General features: G+C 37.2%; 1 pseudogene; it reads left to right on the top strand.

The window, feature by feature from the left end:
• The first annotated feature begins 7,788 nt into the window (after nucleotides 1–7,788).
• On the top strand, nucleotides 7,789–21,968 carry LOC149239307 (glutamate synthase 1 [NADH], chloroplastic-like; annotated as a pseudogene).
• Nucleotides 21,969–23,113: the final 1,145 nt, after the last annotated feature.

The raw sequence follows: 23,113 nt of genomic DNA, 5'->3' as shown, positions 1-23,113 counted from the left end.
TCAAATCACTTGTACTCCACCTATCTTTATCTTATGTGATAATACAAGTGCAATTAGCATTTCAAAGAACCTAGTCATGCATTCAAAGACCAAGCACATACCGATCAAGTATCACTTTCTCAGGGAACAAGTGCTTGAACAAAAGGTCAAGTTGGAGTGTGTTCCTTCTAAGGAACAAGTTGCTGATATACTCACCAAACCATTGCCCAGGGAGACCTTTGAATACCTCAGGCAAAAGCTAGGGGTTGTTGATGTATCATCTTGTTGTTAATCATCTGTTTCAGAGATTGTTGGTTGTACGCGAGGTTCATATGGGGTATATGTGTACATTTGTTGGCTTATGGATTGGTCGAAGACCGAATGGCACAGGTTCAGGGGGAGCACATATAATGCATTGTTGGCATTATGGTAGCACAGAAGGAGATCATGGATGCTGATCTAAATATTGCTGCAATATGTCTCTATCTCTTTCTCTTATGGTGTATGGTGGATTATGGTTTGTAGATCTGGTTTACTGTCAGGGGGAGCATGATTAAATATTTAAGCATGGTCTCAGGGGGAGCATAACCCTTTGCTCTTGATGTCAAAGGGGGAGAATGACGATGAGGATCTTGAGGTTGCCATAAAGTCCAAAGGGGGAGATTGTTGGCATTATGATTCTGGTTTGTCTCTATGGTATAGGTTTTGTACTTGATGACAACTCACTCAAGTGGAAAAACTCTATTCAGGCTATTAAAATAATGGAAAATAAGAGGTTTGCAGGTGCATCGTTCAAAAGGTGTGGACCCGTAGGTTCGTCGTCCAGGGAGTGCGGACATACCCGCAGGTTCACCATTCATAAGGTGCGGTCCCCCAGTTCACTCACTCCACAATGCAGAGAAGCGCGCTCACGTGGGGTATCCTATGTTTGGCCCTTGGTTTTTAGCTTGTCTTTTACGATCCTATGGTTTTGGCCCGTGGTATAGGATCTAATTTATTGAACCCTAGTTGGGATCCCTTGTATTGGTTTTTGATGGTTTTGTCCCATGGTGTGGATAAGGGTTTGACTATAAAAAGGGGAAGGAGATCACTTGGCTAGACACTTGTGAAATTTGAATATCTTAAGATCTGAATGTTTGGGTGATTGGTTTTAAAAGCTAGATCTAAATCAAGGAGAAAATTTAAGGCGAATCTATTGATAAGTCGTGATCTCTCGGGCGCATGATCAGATTTGTGGATCTGACTGACTGTGGCACATTGGAGGACTGTTAATTTGGCCCTAATCAGAGGTTCGCAGGCGATCCACGGTGCAACTGCAGGGGTACGCAATGCAGGAGAAGACGCAGTGTGGGGGTACGCAACACAACAGAAGGCGCAGTGCGAGGTACACAGCACAGAAGAAAACAAGGCGTGGAGATACACAGAGGCACAGAAGGAACAGTGTGGAGGTACGCAATCAGATAGAGAGTACAATGCGTATCTGAGTTGAGGTACGCAGTTTAGCAGAAGGAGAAAGTGCGGTGGTACACAGAGCAGCGGAAGGATACGGTGCGGATCTGCGCAGTTCAGACAGAGAAAGGCTGCGGATATCCACAGGTTTATATCGGTGAAGTTGCGAACCTGTCTTAAAACATTTGTTGACTGTCTTTTATCTATTGCTGCAGAGTTTTGGGTTTAGATTTCTGGTATTACTTTTATGTTTACAGCATTCTGAGAAGTTGGGTGATTCATTGGTTGATTGTATAAGGAGATTGGGTGATTTGCATGTACTTGATGATTATTTGATCTTCTTGGATCCAGTTTGAAAATTAATGAAACGTGGTCCTTAAAGAAGTAGAAGAGCAAAGGGGGTTGTAGCTGCCTTCCAGGAGAGACTGGAAAATGAGAGAGAGTTGTAGCTCTCTGTAGGTTGTAGCCTGTTTACTGGTAAAGGATTGAACCAGTACAAAATCCTTGTAAAAGAAGTTTCTAATTGAAGGAAGATAGAGACATATTGCAGCAGGTGGTTTTCACCCACATTGGGTTTCCACCTTATATCTGGTGTTCTTTGGTGTGCTTATCTATTTTTCTTACTCTTGTTCATTATTATATGGCACTAACATACAAATTAATGATCAATATCTGAAGAATAAATTAAAGTATAAATCTAGAAGGCATATTGAAAAGAATTTGATAATACTGATTCACCCCCCTCTCAGTATTATTTTCAACAATTGCCACTTTTGTAATTGAGATGGCCACTTAGAATCCAAATGCTTTAAGAATATGGAAGCCTTGGAAGCAACAATTAAGAATCATAACATCCATTTGGAGCACTCTTCAACTTCAAATTCATCTTCAAGAATAACACTTTCTGCACGTGGTTATCAAGCATCTTTGTCTCGTTATGCAGTAAATGCATCTTCTTCTTCTCATTCTCATGAGTGGCTCATTGATTTTGGAGCTTCTTATCACGTGGAAAAAAAAAAAACCATGTTTTCTTCTTTAAATGATTGTAACACCAAAAATATATATGTTGGTGATGATAGATCTCTTAGTGTTGTAGGGTGTTCATCTAGACAACGGTCAATTTAATGATGTATTATGTGTTCCAACCTTATCCTATAGAACAACGATGTACACGTTCTCAGTTCAATAGAGCCTATTATTTATTGGCTTAAGCTTCAACGAATTATGATCTTGACACCTTTACAGAAGCTTCAGGCCATCCAGATTGGGACGCAACTATGAATGAATAATATCGTTCATTATTGGTAAATGATACATGGATCTTGTTCCTCTTCCAAAGGGATGAAAACTTTTTAGATGCAAATGGGTTTACAGAACCAAGTATGGAACACATGGAAAAGTTGATAAACATAAAGCTCATCTTGTTGCTAATGGTTTTTCACAATTGAAGGCATTGGCTATACTAAAACCTTCTCCCTTGTTGCAAAAATGAACTCTATCCACCTTGTTCTTTCCCTTGCTACCTCTTTCAAATGCGAAGTCCATTAGATGGATGTTAAATCTACCTTCTTGCATGGGGACTTACTTGAAGAAATCTATATGGAACAACCTACTGGCTTTATACAAAAAAAATCTAACCTTGTATGTCGGCTTAAGAAAACCCTTTATGGTCTCAAGCAAGCCCCTCGGGCTTGGTATGCCAAAACGGATAGATTTCTTTTAGAAACTGGATTTTCTAAGTGTCATTCTCACAATACTACCTACACCAAGAAAGTGGGAAAGTCTCTTATCATTCTTTTTCTTTATGTTGATGATCTTATCCTTATTGGTAGTGATCCAAACCTTATAAACCATGTGAAGTCCAACTTTAAAAAGAAGTATGAAATGACAAACTTAGGACACTTGCATTATTTTGTTGGTCTTCAAGTCTTGCAATCCAAGGAAGGTATTTCCCTTTCCCAGTCCAAGTATGCTTGTGATCTTCTACACCATTTTCACATGGAAGACTTCAACCTAGCCCCTTCTCCCTTTCAGTCTAGAGCCTATTATGCCCCCATACCAATAGGTGTCATATTTCATGATTGACTTGGTTTAGCTTTGTAATATGTTCGTACCTTTACTTGTTGCAAAGGTTTTCCATATTTGTAAAAAATCAAAAAATTTAAAAAATGTAAAGAGGGTACACCCTAAAAGAAAAATCAAAGGGTGAAAAGAATAAAAGAAGGTCAAAAAATGAAATAAAATGAACCCCAACAAAAAGAAAGACCAGGAAAGTGTGCAAGTCTAAATGCCACTACTTTTATACTTTTGTGTCATAAAAATTGTGTGTAGTTTGTCACTTATGCCACAATTCATGAATAATCAAACAGTTTAAGCTTGGCTAGTTCATATTTCAATTTCATGTTTTAGAAGTAGAGAATAAAGGTCTGACCAAACAGTGTAATCTTGGCAGATTATTAGATAGGTAGAGTGAAAAAGGAGCTCAACAGTTTAATCTGAGCCCTTGGATGTAATAAGTGTAGACTTAGATAGGCATCACCATGTAAAAGAAAAGAAAGTTTGATAAGGGTTTGCCAGTCTAAGTGCACCCAAATAAAGAAGTAAAAATGCTAGGTTAAAGTAGGTAGGGTAAGTAGATGATGGTTGCAGAATAATATGTGGTGAATGATGATTCTAAATGTATCAATCTTTTACTTTCATCATGAAGCAAAGGCATGTATTACATGGAAGGCACATCAAGCAAGCAAAGTAAAAAATAATTAACTTCCCTTCTCATTTCCCCTAAATTTTCACTAATTTCCCCTAAGTGCCAAGGTATTTATCAAAGTTAGAGGGGCTCAGAGCATTTCTCTGACTTTTGGAGGGACCGGACCCTCGGCCCAATAATTTATAATGCCTAAGTACTTAAAATCAATATTCACCCCTTCATAACATCATTCATTCCCTTGATAAAGTTTTTCCTAAGTAAAATCCTATTTTACTTAGGAAAATTAAAATATTTTCCATAAAAACCCTCATTTTTCACTTAGCCTAAGTTTCAAATATATACATGAAATGTTTAAGACTTAGCACTTTTTCCATTCAATGTCATATTAACTACTAATTTATGTTATTAAGTAATTCCCCTATAAAAATCTACCCATTCCCGTATTACTATAACTATACAAAATCCCCAAATTTTACATATCCCGCCCCTTGGTTAAAATATAACCATAATACATTCCTAATTGGGATTAATTAGTTAATCTGTAACTAATTAAGAACCCCGACCCCCACTACATTAAATAAGGATTAATTAACCCCATGGTTAATTAATAACTTTCCCAACCAATCCCGTTGCTCCCGATATGATTAAAAAATATTTAATTGTGTTGGGCCCACCCTCATTAAACTCCCATCACCTCGCCTCCCCGATAGTCGTCCGATCAAGCCCCCCACATCCAATGACTATTGTGCATATCGCACGGCCCTCCGCGACCGAATGTTAGTGTGTGATCGTGAAGCGGTTTTGCAAACAGTGCCCTCACCACGTGTCACTCATCATATGGTATCGCGCGGATGAGCCCAAATATTTCCCCCCCTCCATGAGCAGTGCGATAAAAAACCGCTTATCGTCTCCCATTAAATGAAAAAACATCAAATCCTTCTACTGACACCACTCATCCAAATCCCAAAACCCGCCAAATTCTTAACTTTTTATAAAAAACAAAATAAATCATATCGTCATTCTATTCTGCGAACATACATCCATGTAATTTGAATGTCGAGGTCAACCAGTCCGTGCATTCGGCCATCAACCACCCTCAGACTTGCAGTCGACACCACCAGAATCTGCCATTACACCTAGTAAACCTGCATTTCATCGCCCTCACTAGAAACAGGTATTTACCAGCTTCCCGTCAAATAAAACCCTATGAATACTTGTTTTAACCACAAATTAATTGAAAAGAATCCTAATTCACCATAATTCAGTTACCGCACTTGAAATTCAAGTTCCCAAAACCCTCTGTTTCACCAATTTTACAAAGAAAACCCCAGTTTCCTATCTAAATCCACAAGAACCAGAATGGAAACCCCAGTAGCCCTAAATATTGCACCCATTACCACCCCTCACTGTGATTTAGACTATCTGCCCCTGACAGATAAGGATTTTCAAATAAAAGACCTAACCACTGATAAAGACCACTTGAAAGTATTTTTCCAATGCCGAGATAATCATTTGAATGGCTATGATGCCATAGGACTGTGGGAATCCAATCTCCCAATGTACTTTCTCCCCTTTGTGCATGTTTTCCCTGACATAATCCATCAGTGCCATGCAAATTATGACCCCAACCTCAGAGCAGTGATGTCTCCCAATCAAACAATCCTCTTCACAATAACTGCAAACTCAATCAATGAGATGCTGCAATTTCATCATAGTCAAGCCCTCACCCCCATTTCCCTTGGAGATTTTCTTGAGAAATCAACTAAATTATACCAACCTAAACTCAGTCACCTTTGTCAAACTTTTGTGGATAAGAACCATCAACCCAAAGATCCCCCTCCTTATGTGTCAGCGTTCTTCACAAACACATGCAAAACTATAGTTGATATGATAGTTGCAGTCATGGGATTCAACACCAGTGAATATGTAGATGAATTAACCCTAGTTTTGATGTCCATATTCACCCCTGGTCATCTCCCTACTGTCATGTACAATTATGCTGCATTTATCGTAGATAAAATCCATGACCAGTTCATGAGGCTAGAGAATGAAAAGGTTTTCAAGTATTCCACATTCATATATCACCTCATCCTCTACTATCAGTCTGACAAGTTCCCATTTTCTATCAAGAAACTTGATACAAAGGGTAATCCAAGGTTAGTCATTTTTTGGACTTCTGTCTTCCATGAATCTTTTGCTTGCCCTTATACATATAATGAGTTCATTGACCAGTTTTTCCACCCAGCGACCACCTTGCTGACAGGAAATCCTCCTCCTAGGATTAGTGATGAAATTAAAAGGATCCTTCAGCTATCAAAACAGTATAGAGTAGGTGACTGGTACTTATACCAGAATTACACAGAGATCAGGGTATATGGTTGCGAGCTTCCTCCATTGAAGCTACCAAAATATGTTCCGATGAGGCTATTTGCTTTGGAATATTATAGACAAATAATCAACTCAGATTAGATCCATTTTACCAAGGCCAAGAAGAAAGCACAATTAAGAATCAAGGATCACCTAGGCCCATTTGTCTGCAACAATAGAGAAGCAGGCAAAGCAGCAGAAGCAATCCTAGAAGACGACATGAAATTAAACAAAAGCTTTTGTTGGACTCCATATGACCCCCACAATTTCATCTGTGATAGGAGAATGAAAAATAGACTATCACCATATTTTCATCACAGAATCCCAGAAATTGAGCAATATTCTAACATGGATGAATGGAGGGAAGGGAATCTTGTAGAAATGGAAAGTGATCAGGTCAATGTAGAAAATGTAATGAAAGATCTAGAAAAAGCACTTGACATGGACTCTTGTGAACAGGTGCTAGTTGGGACTTCTCAAAAGCCAACACTAGGGACTAGTGCTTCAACATCAAATACTTCTCAAAGGCACTCACAGGAAACAAGTGCACCACTTGCAGATTCATCATAGGAAAAATAAAAAGGGACCACTACTCCAGCAACAAGGAAATCCAACATGTCAAAACAACCAGAAACCTCTCAAGAACAGGCTCAAACATAGACCCACCAAATTCAAGTTAACATGGGAGACCCCTCAATTTTTCAGACTCCTCTAAATGAGGAAAAGAGCTTAAAAAGAGATAAGGAAGTAGCTACCCCTGCCAGTGGACATTCAGATCAACCTGGTGCTAAGAGGCACAGGCTAAATCCCCATTCAGAAGATGAATTTTTGACGAAACTACAGGGAGTCAGAGGAAAGAAGGTGCAGACAGATAGCATACCTTCCCAGCAGGTGGGACACCTTCTAGCTCACAAAGACAGGAGCTGGAAAGATAGCAAAGTGCTGAAGTATCATCCTTCAGGCCTTCAGATAACAAGTCCCTAGATATTAAAGAAAAATTCAAAGAAATAAAGGCCATAAATGAACCATTAAGGGTCCAAGTCTACAATCAATATTTGAAGATGGCTCCTACCAATCAGAATAGATTGATGTCAGCCTATGACATCAAGGAAGGCAAAATGCAAATGAGCTTTTTTAAGCCCAAAGTACAACAGCCTTAGTCAATTGCAGACTACCTCAAAACTGATTTTGAGGTCATGGCCAAGGACATTCACCCCCTAGATCAAATTGAATTACATAAGCAGACAGGGGAGATGGTGTATTCCACCCTAACAAGTAAAGCCATGATGGCCCAAAGATTAGAAAATTTGTTAAACAATACCACTGCTCAACTACAGCTAGAAAGAGCCTCCTCACAAGCTAAAGGCAATAGAATCAAATCACTGGAGGAGTTGGTTATTGGATTGGGTCATAACCCAAAACATGTAAAAGCTGCAGAGGCCTTGATAAAGAAAAAAGATGAAGATGTAGCTACCTTGAGAAAGCAGTTAAAGCTGCCTCCATCAAGGCATCCACAGACTGCTGAAGTTATTCAAAAGAAGTTTGAAGGAGAGCATATGGACTTAGTCCTTAAGATAAATGAACAGTTGAAGGAGACTGAGCAGGAATTAGAAAAATCACTAAAGAGCAGGCAGAGTTAGTTGACCTCTTAGCCTTAGAATGTGATACCAGTGGTCTCCATGACAGTCCCATCAACACTTGCAACAGCTCTTGCACCTAATGTCCCTCTGGTTATAGCTAAAACTATTCAGGCAACAGGTACAACAACAGGTACAGCATAGGCAGAAACTTTAGGTCAAAGCACAGAAGAATTAATTAAGTCAATGGAGGAAATGAAACTCCAAGTTTCTGAGCTCCAAAAAGTTAAAGAAAAATTTGTCACCTTGGAGCAGAAATATGATGTTTCAAAGATTAATTTTGCTGAAGAAGTGAGGAAAAATAAAGGCTTAGCCCAACAAGTCAAAACATTGGAGAAGGACCTCACATTTGAAAAGCCTTTAACGGATATTAGGAAGATTCTATGGACCAACATCACTCAATCAATAAATGATGTTTGGTCATCAATACAGATCATTTTTGAATAGATTGAACTGGTTAAAGTTGCTCTTCAAGAAATTGCCAAAACCAGGGATGAGCTAGGAGGTAAGCCTAAGGAAGCTATCAGGCTGATAAACTTTTTGAACAGCAGGTCCAGGCATCAATTAGAGCAGCTGAATATTGAAGACAGAACTGCAACCATCCTTGAAATCAAAAAAGTTTTGACCAAAAGGTCTCTAATGCAGAACCTAGAAAGAAAATGCCAAAACATGCAGGAGGATATAGATGAATTTATGGAAAAGTTTGGCATTTTACAGAGCAAAGGACTTCCCAGTCCTTTAGTTATTAATGATAAATTGATGAGACATGAAGATTATATTGACAAATTGGGTAAATATGCAAATAACCAAGCCAGTTCATCAGCTAGTGCATCTGCACCCAAGGAACTACCTACAAGCAGAGTTCTCTATGACAGTCTAGAGAACCTTTTTTATGTCAAGCACGAATTAAAACATTTGTTTCTAGTTCAGCCCAATTTTGTAAAATATACTGAGGCTGATGAAATCTTCAGGAAGCTACAAAGGACAAGGATACCAAGGGATGATTGGTGGTCAGATATGACAGAAATTTTGTGATTTACCTTGGTAAAATCAAATATTTACCATGGTCAATTTTGGTAAAAGAAGGTAAATGAGGATAAAGCAGGTGAAGTGTATCAGAACAGGTTAAAGAGTATCAGTCGAAAGTCAAAAGCAGGTAGCCAACACAAAATTACAAGCTAGACAGCAAGATGCTCAATCATAGGGCCTGCCTCCAGCTCATTCACAAAAACAGGGACAAAAAGGTAGCAGCTCACTTTCAGTTTCTATCTTCGAGACCATCTGTCTCTACTTTTATGTAAAATATATTTAGCTTTCCTAGATTATATCTCTCTTTGTTAAGAGATATTTTATTGTAAATTTTTGTATAAGTACTTCCTCATTCAGAGTACTGGGGGTGGATTCTTAGACATTTCTGTAAACTTGTTATTTTGGAAAAGAAGTGCTATTGGAACAACTCTTGTATGGCTAGCTGGAAGCAGTGAATAAAGCAAAGGACTTTCATAGGATTCATGTGCAAAACAATGGTCAAATAAGTATTCTATATCTCTTGTTTATTATTGTTTTTCCTCTGTTTATTAATAATCATATGTGTTTTCATGAAATCTGAATGATAAACGAAATAATGATATCTCAGAAAGTTCTTTATTGCAATCTATTTTAAAAGATTTATCTTTCTTAATGTTTTCTTCAAAACTATTATAGACAAGGAATTCTTAGTTGCTCCTTGTTTCTTAGTTTTTCACTGTGGTCATTTAGTAAGAAATTCTTAATTGCTTTTTATTAGTGATCACCCACTTTCCCTCCCCTCGAAACTCGTTGAAGGATTCTTAACTACCCTTCCTCCCTTTTGAGACCATTTCACCCTTTCAGATACCATTTGCCTCTTGTTTTTCTATCTTGCCCTTTGAAGCCCTCCTTTTTTGAATCAACCCAATCCTGTTAAGCCATTTTCACTTGACTCCATAGCCCAATGGCTTGAAATACTTTATTTTACCCATCTGTTCCTAAATTCCACCACCAATCAAAATCAAAACCCCCAAGCTTTCATACCTAGCCTAATACCTTAATAAACAAAGCTAAATCATAAAGAGAGAGCCCTCTCTGAGTACATATTGGCTAGATTCTTTACTTAAAAGTTGGTTTGTGGTTACGTCAGACACCTTTCCTTTTTTTGACAACTTCTAGGAAAATCTGAGTGATAACAGAGCCGAAATTTCAGTCACTTGTACTTCCCCTGAAGTTGATGCTACCTTATACCATCAATTTTTAGGAAAACTTTTATATCTGACCCATACTTGTCCTGACCATTCCTTTGTTGTTGGCCTTATTGCTCGGTTTATGCAAAACCCACATGAAATTCATTAGAAAGCAACTAAAATAATACTTCATTATGTTCGAGGTACAATTCAGTTTAGGATTCATTACAGTGCAAAAGCATCTCCTCTATTGGTTGGTTTCATTGATTCGGATTGGGCTGGTGACCCTGATGATCGCAAGTCTACTGCAGGTTATGTGTTTACTCTTGGTTCAAGACCTATTACATGGGCTTGCAAGAAACAAAGTGCCATTTCTCTTTCTTTAGTAGAAGCTGAGTATCGTGGTGTTGTAAAAGCTAGTAAGGAATCCCTGTGGCTTCGTCAAATTCTATCAGAGTTTGGCTTTCAATAGTAGCATTCGACTACACTTTGGTGTGATAATCAAAGTGCCATTCAACTATGCAAAGATCCAGTCCAACATCAGCATAGCAAACACATTGAACTGCACATTCACTTCATCAGAAAATTCATTCATGACCATGTTCTTGAAGTGCAATATTATTCAACAGATGATCAAGTTGTAGACATCTTTACAAAGGCTCTCATAGAGGTGAAATTTACTAAACTTCGATTTATGGTTGGAGTTCAGGAAGTTGTCACTAAGGGGGGATAGGCTGTAATGCCTCCTTCCTTCTCCTATTGTGTCATATTTGTACATCCTTCAATCCTATCCCAAGTTGTTCTTAAGGGGGGATGTTAGGATATTCCGACACATAGGAAATAGTTAAGTATAACGTGGTCTAGTGTAGAGTTAGGTAAAGTGTGTTTCTTTACTATGTACTTTTGTAACATACAATTTGACGGTCATGATATGTTCTAGACATGAAGTGATCTCACAGTTCATTCTCTCCTTAGTATTACCGACACTTGATCCGTGGCTTAACATCTGATTGGTCCATGATCTCTATTTAAAGAGCATGGAGGGTCATTTGTAGGGTAACTATTCATGAGAGAAGCTTATGTAAATTTTCATTCTTTTATTAATAAATTGCCTGAAGTGGGTACATTGGCTCAGGCCATGGACTGTTTCCTTCTTTGAGGGTTTTAACCATGTCAAGAATACTGGTGTATTGATCTGTGATATGTTTATGAGCAGTTTCCTTTGGTGTTTTGTCTGAGGAACTTACCCTGTAAATTCCTACAATTTAAGCATGAAACATGGAAAACTGGGGACACTTGAGAAGATGTAAGAAGCTCCAATCTGTATGCCATAGTACCAATCTTTTGTTGAACCTTGAAAGGACCATAGAAATTTGGTGATAATTTATTATCCTTCTTAGCTTGCTCAAGGGACATTTTTTTTATGGTTGTATTCATAAAAATACCCAGTCACCTATATCAAAACTTCTTTCGTTGTGGTGTTGATCTTCCTGTTGTTTCACTCGATTCTCTGTGAAAGTGAGGTTATCCTTTTTCTTCTTGATATGTCCTATCTTGAGAGTTTGAGGAGTGTTAATTCCCGCCAATGCATTACAAGATGTGGTCGGATTCATTTCTTCTTTCTTTGGGGTTGGTTCCTGGTGTATATCCTCTTCTTTTGACATTTCTTGATCCTTTTCTTCCTCCTCTTCATAATCAATGTAAAATAATTTATTCTCAACACACTTATGTCCTTTAGTGTATTTGTTATCACAACTGTAACAAAGTTCATTTTCTCCTTTTTCTTCCAATTGTTGTGGCGTCAACCTTGTAGGTTGTGGAAAGCTAGGAGCAACAACACTTCCATCGTTATAATTGTGAGTGGTAGGATTTCTTGTTGCCATAATTTTTCTTTCCAACCTAAATGCCTTCTCCAATGAATTAGGTTCCCAAAGACGAACCTCATGTTGAATGTTATCGTTTCAAGTCCCTATGAAAACATCAATCCTCTGCTTCTCTGGAATATCATTTACCCTTATATTCAATTTTTGGAAGTTCTCAATGTGCTCTGCCATTGAACCCTTTTGTTTGAGATTTATTAATTGGCTAAAGAAGGTGTTTCTCTTTGTATCCTCATAATTTGCTACAATTTTCTCCATGAAAATTGACCAAGTGACAAGTGGTTTACGAGAACAAACCCTTTATACCATAAAAATTGATTCGGTTCTAAATATAAATATGCAATACATACCTTTTGTAATAGTTTCACATCATGTAGATCAAAATATTTCTCCATCTGTAGTATCCATGTTATGGGATCCTTGCCATAAAACTTCCTCATATCGATCTTTTGAATATGGTGGGTCTTCAATCCAATGTTAGATTCTATGAAATCATGATTAACATTTATTTTTTTCTCATCATGAGTTTCCTCTACTACCTTTTCGTCATTAGGAGGCCTTTCTTGTAGCAGCTTTGTCCCACCTTCCTTCAAACCTTCCATGTATTTCTTCAAATATTCCATGTCTTTCTTCAATCTGCTTCCATGGCACATATAAAACTATTTATCTTAGCTTCGATCAGATTCTTAAAATCAATCCATCCAATTTTTCTTACTAGGTGTTTCTATTTTCTTGATTCAAGTCATTATTTTTCTTGCTTTTAAGAGCTCAATATTTAAACGACTGTAAATCTGTAATTTCAGATCTTCAAGTTCTAAAATTTTGGCCAGTGGTATCCCTCTAATTTCTCTTTCTAACCCCACCAGTCTGATCAATATTATCTTCTTCAATAAAGAGTTATGCCAAATCTCCTACGATGGCCTGATTATAAACTGGTTCACTAGAGAGAACTTGTACGACCTTTCACGTATCACTGTTTTGACCTTAACACCTGAAATAAATACAAAGAAAATTAAAGTTCGTCCTCTTTCCATAACTTCTTACAAAATTTCAATCTAATGCACAGAGAGAACGTTATGACGATTTTCCCAGGGTCACCTATTTGGACGGTAGTTTGGGAGTCTCCAAAATCCCTTAATGTCTTGGACTGTATCTCAGCAAATATAGGGAAACAAGATTTGAAATTCAGGCTTGAGCTTCACCAATATTTTGGCTCAAATGAGTTTTAATTTTAGAGCCTGAACCTTTGTAGAAAAATAATTATACCGAAAATTCCACGATGACATGTTTGAGATGGAATTTTGGAGTCTGCAAAAACCTAACTTCCTCAGATCATATCTCCAAAAATATAGCGATATAAGATCTAAAATTTGGACCAGAGGTTCATAACAATTTTGGTTCAAATGATTTTTTTTTTGCTACTGAAACTTCATAGAGAAAAATTTATAACGAAAATGCCATGATTACCTGTTTGGAGCAGCGAAACCCTAGAATCCAAAGCTCTAATACAAAATGTTACGCAACTAGCTCACAAAATAGAAAAGATAGATAAACAGCTTAAAAATCAGCCTCTTCGAGGGGGTAACCTCCTTTACATTACATAAACGAACACTTATTGGATGATACAAATGAAAAGACCTCCTTTCTATATATAGGAGTTTAAGGGGTCATGATATAATCATAACCGACATAACAATAATAATGTAAGGGCACAACAATAACAATAGTGGGCTTCTATGGGGCACAATATAATAATATGGGGACTACATGGGCAAAAAAATATAATAAGGGGGTTTCACTAATAAAAATGAGGGGTTAAAATAGTAGTATAGGGACCTAACAGTCTCTCAATCGACTTAGCTTCCTAGTCTCCCTTGCCTCCTGAAACTGTGTAGTTTGTCCTCCCATGGCACCATCCTGTAGCAATCATTGCCTGCTTGACCTACGCAATTATGTTTTTTAGTGGGAACTGCGTAAATTTTCCCTCAGTGGGAACTGTACAATCTTATCCCTCAATGCAGACCAATCACTGAGCATTCCCCCTTGATCTAATACTAGTTCCATCTCAGTTAATAGATAATCATGCAACATCTTAGACTAGGGGTTTATCAAACTGATGTCATCTTGTCTTGAGTGGATTGCAAATACAGGAATTCTACCATGCTATAGAAAGATTATGAAGAAGAAGATTAAGAAGGAGGACATGTTAGATGGCACTTAAGGAGATAAGGAGAAAATATAATCATCACATAAGAAGACCAAGGAACCCTGAGGTATGAGAGAAGATCAGAGATCATGACTGCATGAAAAACTCCATCTGATCCACAACCCTTTGGAGGGTAGGTAAGAAAAACAAAACACATATTTCATGAAGTTGAAATGTACCTACCCCTCGTGCTTCAGTAAGATTGTACAAACTCTTCTTACTTTTTTTTAGTGGGTTTCTCTCTCATGCTATGTTTACCAAATATGGAGGCTAGTATTTAACAATGTGCAACATAGATTATCCTAAAAAATGAAACATGGAAAGTAGTTGGAAAAGATGCATGATGTTGACATGGTTAGAGACAAGCAGATGACCACCCATAGAGATATCTATCAGTCAGTCTAGCACACCTTGAAACCTTCAACATCCGAGACATTCAACTCTTCTTTGCTCCTCAGTTCGGTTGGCTCTGCAGTGCTTTCTGTCACTTTGTTTCTTCTTTGTATTTATTAGGTTTGTCTTATTTTGTGAAATATGTAGGTCTTCGTACTTGTCAATATGAGTCGGTATGTGATAATGGATGCATGTTTTGCCTCTTCCATGTTTGGAAAAAATAACAAGAGGCCAAAGTGGAGAAAAACGATAGGAATTCACAAAAAAAAAAAAAAAAGTAATTTTGTTTAGATGAAATTCCATGAAGGGATTGCATAATTTGGTTGCCTGGGAGCATTTGAGGGTGTTGAATTTATTTGAGCATTCAAAATCTATAATTGTAGCCAATTTAATAGTGAATTTTAGTAAAGATCACATTTGTTAGATTCCAATAAGGGAAAATAAAAAAAGGGGCAAATAATTGGCCCGTTATCAAACTCCAATAGGAGTCCACACCGAAGGACCAAAGCAAGGTCTTTAGTGAGGTCCTCAGTTTGCACTAAGACAGTCAGGGGGGTTGCATTCTCTGCTATACTATGCTCACAAATAAATAGAGAGTTAGGAAGGCCTCTATCGATCCTTTTATGGTTTTAAAAATCCTAAGAATATACTATGGTCCTGTAAGATGAACCTTGTGGACTCAAACAAAACAAGCTTATGAAACCTAAAATCCTGAAAAGAAATCTAAGGATATATATCTTAAGTACTATATCATGACAATTATTTGACATGGGATCTCCTACTACTGTGGATGCCTAGCTATATGGTTTTGCGCATACATAATGCATGCATGCATAGTTTATGCATAGACCAAAATGTATTGCTTGAGAAAGGCATAAAGAATTGCATGGATAATGGTAAATTCCAGCTAGAAGTGAAGGAAATGGCACAAAATCTAATTATAGTTTTATCTCCACTAGGGAAACATAGGCCTCAAAGACGCTAAAGATAACCAACATGTGACTATAGAACTATAATGAAGGGGCATATCACCATCATCAAGCTATTGCAGGCTATAAAGCAGTGATGACCGTAAGTTGTATTCACCATATGATTGGGGATCTCTAATGGAAGAATTAAGATGGTCATACAACCCCTAGTTCTTTAGTAAGATTGTACAAACTATTCTTACTCCTCTGTATTGAGTTGCTCTCTCGTGCTATGTTTACCAAATATGGAGGCTTATATTTAACAATGTGCAACATAGCTTATCCTAAAAACTGAAACATGGAATGTAGTTGGCAAAGATGCATGATGTTGAGGTGGTTAGAGATAAGAAGATGGCCACCCATAGATATTTCTATCAGTCAGTCTAGCACATCTTGAAACCTTCAACATCGAGACATCCAACTCTTCTTTGCTCCTCAATTCGGTTGGATCTGTAGTGCTTTCTGTCACTCTGTTTCTACTTGGTATTTAGTAGGTTTCTCTCTTTTTGTGATATACGTAGGTCTTCGTACTTGTTAATATGAGTCAGTATAGGATAATGGACCTATATTTTTCCTCTTCTCCATTTGGAAAAATAAAAAGAGGCCAAATTGGTGAAAAACTATAGGAATTCAGAAAAAAATAATTTTGTTTAGATGAAATTCCATGAAGGTATTGCATAATCTAGGTGCCTAGGAGATTTTGAGGGTGTTGAATTTATTTGAGCAATCAAAATCTGTAATTCGGGTCAATTTAATAGTGAATTTTAGCAAAGATCACATTTCCAGATTCAAATAAGGAAAAATCAGAAAAGGGGCAAATAATTGGCCCATTATCTAACTCCAATAGGAGTCCACATTGAAAGAGAAAAGCAGGGTCTTTAGTGAGGTCCTCAGTTTCCATTGAGACAGTCATGGGGGTTGGATTCTCTGCTATACTATGCTCACAAATAAATAGAGAGTTAGGAAGGCCTCTATCGATCTTTCCATGATTTTAAAAATCTTAACAATATCCTATGGTCCTATAAGATGAACCTTGTGGACTCAAACAAAACAAGCTTATGGAACCTAAAAGCCTGAAAAGAAATCTAAGGATCTATATCTTAAGTACTATATCATGTCAATTATTTCACATGGGATCTCCTAGTATTGCGGATGCTTAGATATATGGTTGTGCACATACATAATGCATGCATGCATAGTTTATGTATAGGCCGAAATGTATTGCTTGAGAAAGGAATAAAGTGTTGCATGGATACTGGTAAATTCCAGCTAGAAGTGAAGGAAATGCCACAAAATCTGATTATACTTTTATCTCCACTAGGGAAAGGTAGGTCTCAAAGACACTAAAGATAGCCATCATATTCCTATAGAAATATGATGAAGGGGCATAGCACCATCATCAAGCTATTGCAGGCTATAAAGCAGTGATGTCCGTAAGTGGTATTCACCATAGCACTGGGGATCTCTCATGGAAGAGTTAATATGGTCATAATTCCTTCCCTAACAGTGTGGTGTGGAGTAACAAGGAAAAGATTAATGGTCATATACCCCTAGTGCTTCAATAAGATTGTACAAACTCTTCTTACTACTCTGTAATGGGTTTCTCTCTTGTGTTATGTTTACCAAATATGGAGGCTAATATTTAACAATGTGCAACATAACTTATCCTAAAAACTAAAACATGGAAAGTAGTTGGAAAAGATGCATGATGTTGATGTGGTTAGAGACAAGAAGATGGCCACCCATATAGATTTCTATCAGTTAGTGTAGCACATCTTAAAACCTTCAACATCCGAGACATGCAACTCTTATTTTCTCATTAGTTTAGTTGGCTTTGCAGTGCTTTCTGTCACTTTGTTTCCGCTTGGTATTTAGTAGGTTTGTCCCTTTTTGTGACATATGTAGGTCTTCATACTTGTCAATATGAGTCGATATAGGATAATGGACCCATGTTTCACCTCTTCCCCATTTGGAAAAAATAACAAGAGGCCAAACTGGTGAAAACCTATAGGAATTCAGAAAAAGTAATTTTGTATAGATGAAATTCCATGAAGGGATTGCATAATCTGGGTGCCTGAGAGATTTTGAGGGTGTTGAATTTATTTGAGAAACTGAAATTTGTAATTTCAATCAATTTAATAGTGAATTTCAGCAAAGATCACATTGCCAGATTCCAATAAGGGAAAATCAGAAAAGGGGAAAATAATTGGCCCGTTATCAAACTCCAATAGGAGTCCACACAGAAAGACTAAAGCAGGGTCTTTAGTGAGGTCCTCAGTTTCCATTGAGATAGTCATGGGGGTTGGTCATGTCTACTAGCTTTTTCCAATAGTTTGATGGGGAGTTCATCTAGTTGTCATTGGTATATTGAAATTTAGTGTACATAAATTAAATATCTCGTTCTCAGAAAAATTGTAAATCTCATTGATGATTTGAAAATCAACTTCTCATACTTCTGTGTGTATGGCTTCCCACTGACATTTTCTTTGAGAAATAATAAACAAATAAACTGGTCATCCTTTCATGAAATAAATAATAATAAATTCACATGAATTTTTTGACTTGGTGCTTTAGAATTTCTTTGGCAACGAAGAAAGTCTCTGAATCCTGTAGACCATGAAAGTGTATCTGACTATTTTAATGGATTTTGATGCAGAATCCTAATCCAGGAGTTAGAATCAACATAAAGCCTGTCTCGGAATCTGGAGATGGAGTGATAGCAAGTGGTGTAGTAAAGGGTCAGACAAATCATGTATTTATTTAAGGACATGATGGTGGTACTGGAGCATCTCGCTGGACAGGAATTAAAATGGTTGGGCTTCCATGGGAACTTGGGCTAGTAGGCTCATAAGAGATTAGTGGTTAATGACTTGCATGGTCATACAGTTCTACAAGTAGATGGTCAACTGAAAACAACAAGAGGTGTTGCCATAGATGCTCTCCTTGGTGCATAAGAGTTTGATTTTAGTACATCACCCCTTATTAGTCTAGGTTGCATCATGATGTGCAAATGTCACAAAATCACATGTCGTCTTGGTATTGCTACTGAAGATCCTATTTTAAGGGAAAATTTTGCAGGAGAACCAGAACATGTCATTAATTTCTTCTTCATGCTTGCTGAAGAGGTTTGTGAACTTATGTTTGAGATGGGTTTCAAAATTGTAAAGGATATGGTCAGCCATGCATATATGCTAGATATGGATAAAGAGGTTATAGACAGTAATGAGAAGCTTGAAAATGTCGATATTTCTTTGCTACTTCGGCCTATAGTGGAGATTCACCCAGAAGTTGCTCAATATTGTGTTCAAGCCCAAGATTATGGTCTAGATATGGCCTTGGACCAAGAGTTGATCACGATTTAAGGAATGTGAATAGATATTTTGGTACAATGCCTAGCCATGAAGTTACAAAAAGATACAATATGACAGGTTTACCCACAGACATGATTCTTGTAAAATAACAGATAGTGCAAGTCAGATCCTTGGGGCATTCCTTTGTTCAAGTGTTACCCTAGAGTTGGAAGGGGACATAAGTGATTATGTTTGTAAGGGTTTATCAAGAGACAAGATAGTGGTTTACCCTCCTAGAAGAAGCTAGTTTGATCCTAAAGAAAACATTGTCATTGGGAATGTTGCTCTATATGGGGAAACAAGTGGAGAAGCATACTTCAATGGCATGGCAGCAGAGAGGTTTTGTGTGAGGAATTCAAGTGTGAAAGAAGTGGTTGAAGGAGTAGGAGATGATGGATGTGAATACATGGTTGGTGGAACTATGGTCATCTTGGGAGAAATTGGGAGGAATTTTGTAGCTAGAATGAGTGGAGGTATTGCCTATGCTCTTAATGTTGATGGAAAATTTGATTCAAGATGCAATCTCGAGTTGGTAGACCTTGAAAATTTTGAAGAGGAAGATGATGTCATGACACTGAAGATGATGATACAACAACACCAACGTCACTCTAACAGTTAGCTGGCAAGAGAATTCCTTGCTGATTTTGAATCTTTCCTCCCAAAGTTTGTGAAAGTATTCCCATGATACTATAAAAGAGTGTTCCAAGAAATGAAGGCTAGGAATACTGTGAAGGAAGCAGAGGAGGCTGACTAGATGAAGAAATATTCCTTTAAGGAATTGAAGAGGATGGAAAAAATTGCTTCAAATCAACATAAAAAAATGACAAGGCTTACAAGGTACATTTTCATGTAGTTCAACTCATTTTTTGTTTATTTTAATTTCAATTGTATAACATGTATATCATCATCAAATATTAACTCCATCGTATAAAATCCTTGACTCTTTCAAATGATTTGACAATGTCATCAAATATTAAGTTGTATAAATGTTGAGTGTGATGGCTTGGTCATGGGGCTAACATTTCTATCTAGTTTGCAACAAAGTGAACAGAAAGTGGTGGCACAGAGACCTACAAAAATAGATAATGTAGTTAAGCACCATGGTTTTCTGATGTATGAGAGTGAGAGTCTTGCATATAGAGATGTTGTAGCATAGATGAATGATTAGAAAGAAGTGGTTGAGGAAAAAAAGCGAAGGCCACTATTGAAGACACAATCAGCTAGGTGTATGAATTGTGGAACCCGCTTTTGTCATCAAGTTAAAGTCCATACATCATTTATTTGCCCCTAATTATTTATTAAAATAGCAAGTGAAACATAATGTAGTTATACAATTCAAAATTCATATGTTATAACTTATATTCACTGTTTGAGTGTTTGCCTTTTTGTATATTGCAAAGCTTCTTAATTACATTCCTTGTTCATGTATATTTTTTGTTTTTCTATATTGTACACTTGTTTGTATTATGAACATGTGAAACTTTTTCCTCCATGCAGGATAATAGTGGATTTCCTCTTGGGAACAAAATACCTCAGTGGAATGAATTAGTGCACCAAGGGCATTGGCGAGAAGCATTGGACCAACTGCTGGAAACAAATAATTTTCCAGAATTCACTAGATGTGTATGCCCTGCCCCTTGTGAAGGTTTGTGTGTACTAGGAATAATTGAAAATCTAGTATCTATTAAAAGTATTCAATGTGCCATCATTGATAAAGCTTTCGAAGAAGGTTATATGGTTCCACGTCCACTTGAGAAGAGGACAAGGTATGTGTCTTTCCTTTATAATTCTTAATGTCATTCTTATGATGCTTATCATTTTGAAAATAATATGTCTGTTTTCTATGATGTGGTGAACTAGATCTTGATATGGATGGGTCATTGGGTGTAGGAAGAAAGTTGTTATAGTGGGCAGTGGGCCAGCTAGTTTGGTTGTTGCTGATCAACTTAATAAAGCTCATGGGCACTCTGTCATTGTTTATGAATGTGTTAATCAAATTGGAGGTTTGACGATGTATGGAGTTCCTAATATGAAAAACAAACTTGATGTTATCTAATGACGTGTTGATCTGATGGTAGAGGAAGGTGTTAATTTTTTTATGAATGCAAATGTTGGAGTTGACTCTCTTTTCTCTATGGAGAAGCTTCACACTCAAAATGATGTTCTGATTTTGGCATGTGGTGCAACAAAACCAAGGTACACTTTCTATATTTGATTTCAATTCAGATTTTTCCCATAGGAGTCGAGGCCCTTGTTGTACAGTGTCAATTTATTTTATATATATAAATTGCAGGGATCTTCCTATGCCTGGTCGTGAATTAATGAGAATACATTTTTCTATGGAGTTCCTTCATTCAAATACCAAGAGTTTGTTGGACAATGGATTGCAAGATGGAAAGTTTATTTCTACAAAAGGGAAAAGGGTTGTTGTCATTAGAGGAGGAGACATTGGAACTGATTGTATAGCAACAACCATAAGACATGGATGTAGCAATGTTGTGAATTTGGAGCTCCTTCCACAACCCCCCAATTCTTGTGCTCCTGGGAATCTTTGGCCTTAGGTTTGTCTTTATTCATCTTCATCTAAATAAAAATTAGCTATCTATTATTTTCTAGCATGTTGTATCCTAGTACAATTCCATGATTATGGGTCTTTGTTCACTTTTTGGTAGTGGCCTAAGGTTTTCCAAGTAGATTATGGCCACCAAGAAGCTATTACCAAGTTTGGTAAAGATCCCAAGTCATATGTGTTGAAAAAAAGGTTTATAGATGATGACAATGGAAATGATAAAGGGCTTGAATTGATCAAGGTAAAATGGGATTTCTTGGACTAGAACAGGTAAGCTATATATTTCTAAGCATCAAAGTTGTTGCTAAGGTGATATAAAACTTTAAATTTTTATTGATAAGCACAATATAATGATTTGGGTCCAATTTAAATTTAGTTGACAACATTCATTGCTGGACTATGTTTTTTTCTTTGGAAAATTGAGTAATTCAATGATATTACAACCTTCCCAATCCATAACATTGAATACACATCTTTTCAACATTTATATTTTGTGTCTAAAAGATACTAGACATACACACCATATTTTCTAGAATTTCTCCATTTACCTCCTCACTCTAATTTTAGTTTTTTATTTGGTTTGACAGATTATTGTAGAGAAGCTTGATATGGAAAGGGATAACAGGTCAAGTTTCAAAGCCAACTTTGGTGATTTTGCAACAAGTGTTGATGGTGATTTTGTTGTTGGTGACTGTAGATGTGGATAATCACTAGTTGTTTGGGCCATTGCTGAAGCAAGACCAACAACTGCCCAGATAAATAAATTTGTGATGAAGGAAGACCAGTTGATCAAAACTTGTGAAGAGAGTGGAGGACAAGGATAAACACCCAATGTTCACTTTCAAAACATAAGTGCCCCCTAGGAAACTTGTTGTAGAAATTCATAATCCCAGGAAAAATGGAAACAACATGCCGAACATGCCACTCACATGCCTTGTTATTGAAGTTGTGAAAGGAATCAAAGGTCGAGTGCTCTGCTTCGAGTGTCTCACATTGCTATTCATTAATACTAACAAGGAGGGTATTTTGGAAGCATTAACTGCCTGGTCCAAGGCCTTTGTGATGGAAAAATGGTCTATACGAGACATTTTAGTCCCAATGGACATTTCATCATTTGCATTTATATCCCATTTTCTGCCTATGTACACTGGCTATGATGTTGATGTTTGAAATCCATAACTATTCCCTTGGAGGAGTGCAAATGCGGTTTCCTAGTCCTTTTTCTTGACATGGCACCTGAATTTTCTCTTAGGATTCTGCATGGTGATAGATGTTTAGTGGTGCAGAAGGAGAAATGAATCTTTGAGTGTATGGAGGTAGTTGACAAGAGAAATTTAGAAAAAATATTTAAACAATGGATAACTTCTCTGTTTGAATGACAGATCCAAGAAGGGCTCAAGATGTGCATGA

Source organism: Pinus tabuliformis, chromosome 8, assembly GCF_031772625.1.
Source record: "Pinus tabuliformis cultivar Carrire ecotype Pingquan chromosome 8, CPIR1, whole genome shotgun sequence".
Taxonomy (NCBI): domain Eukaryota; kingdom Viridiplantae; phylum Streptophyta; class Pinopsida; order Pinales; family Pinaceae; genus Pinus; species Pinus tabuliformis.
Note: the sequence above shows the minus strand (reverse complement) of the source record. Positions and strands in the feature narration are given on the sequence as shown.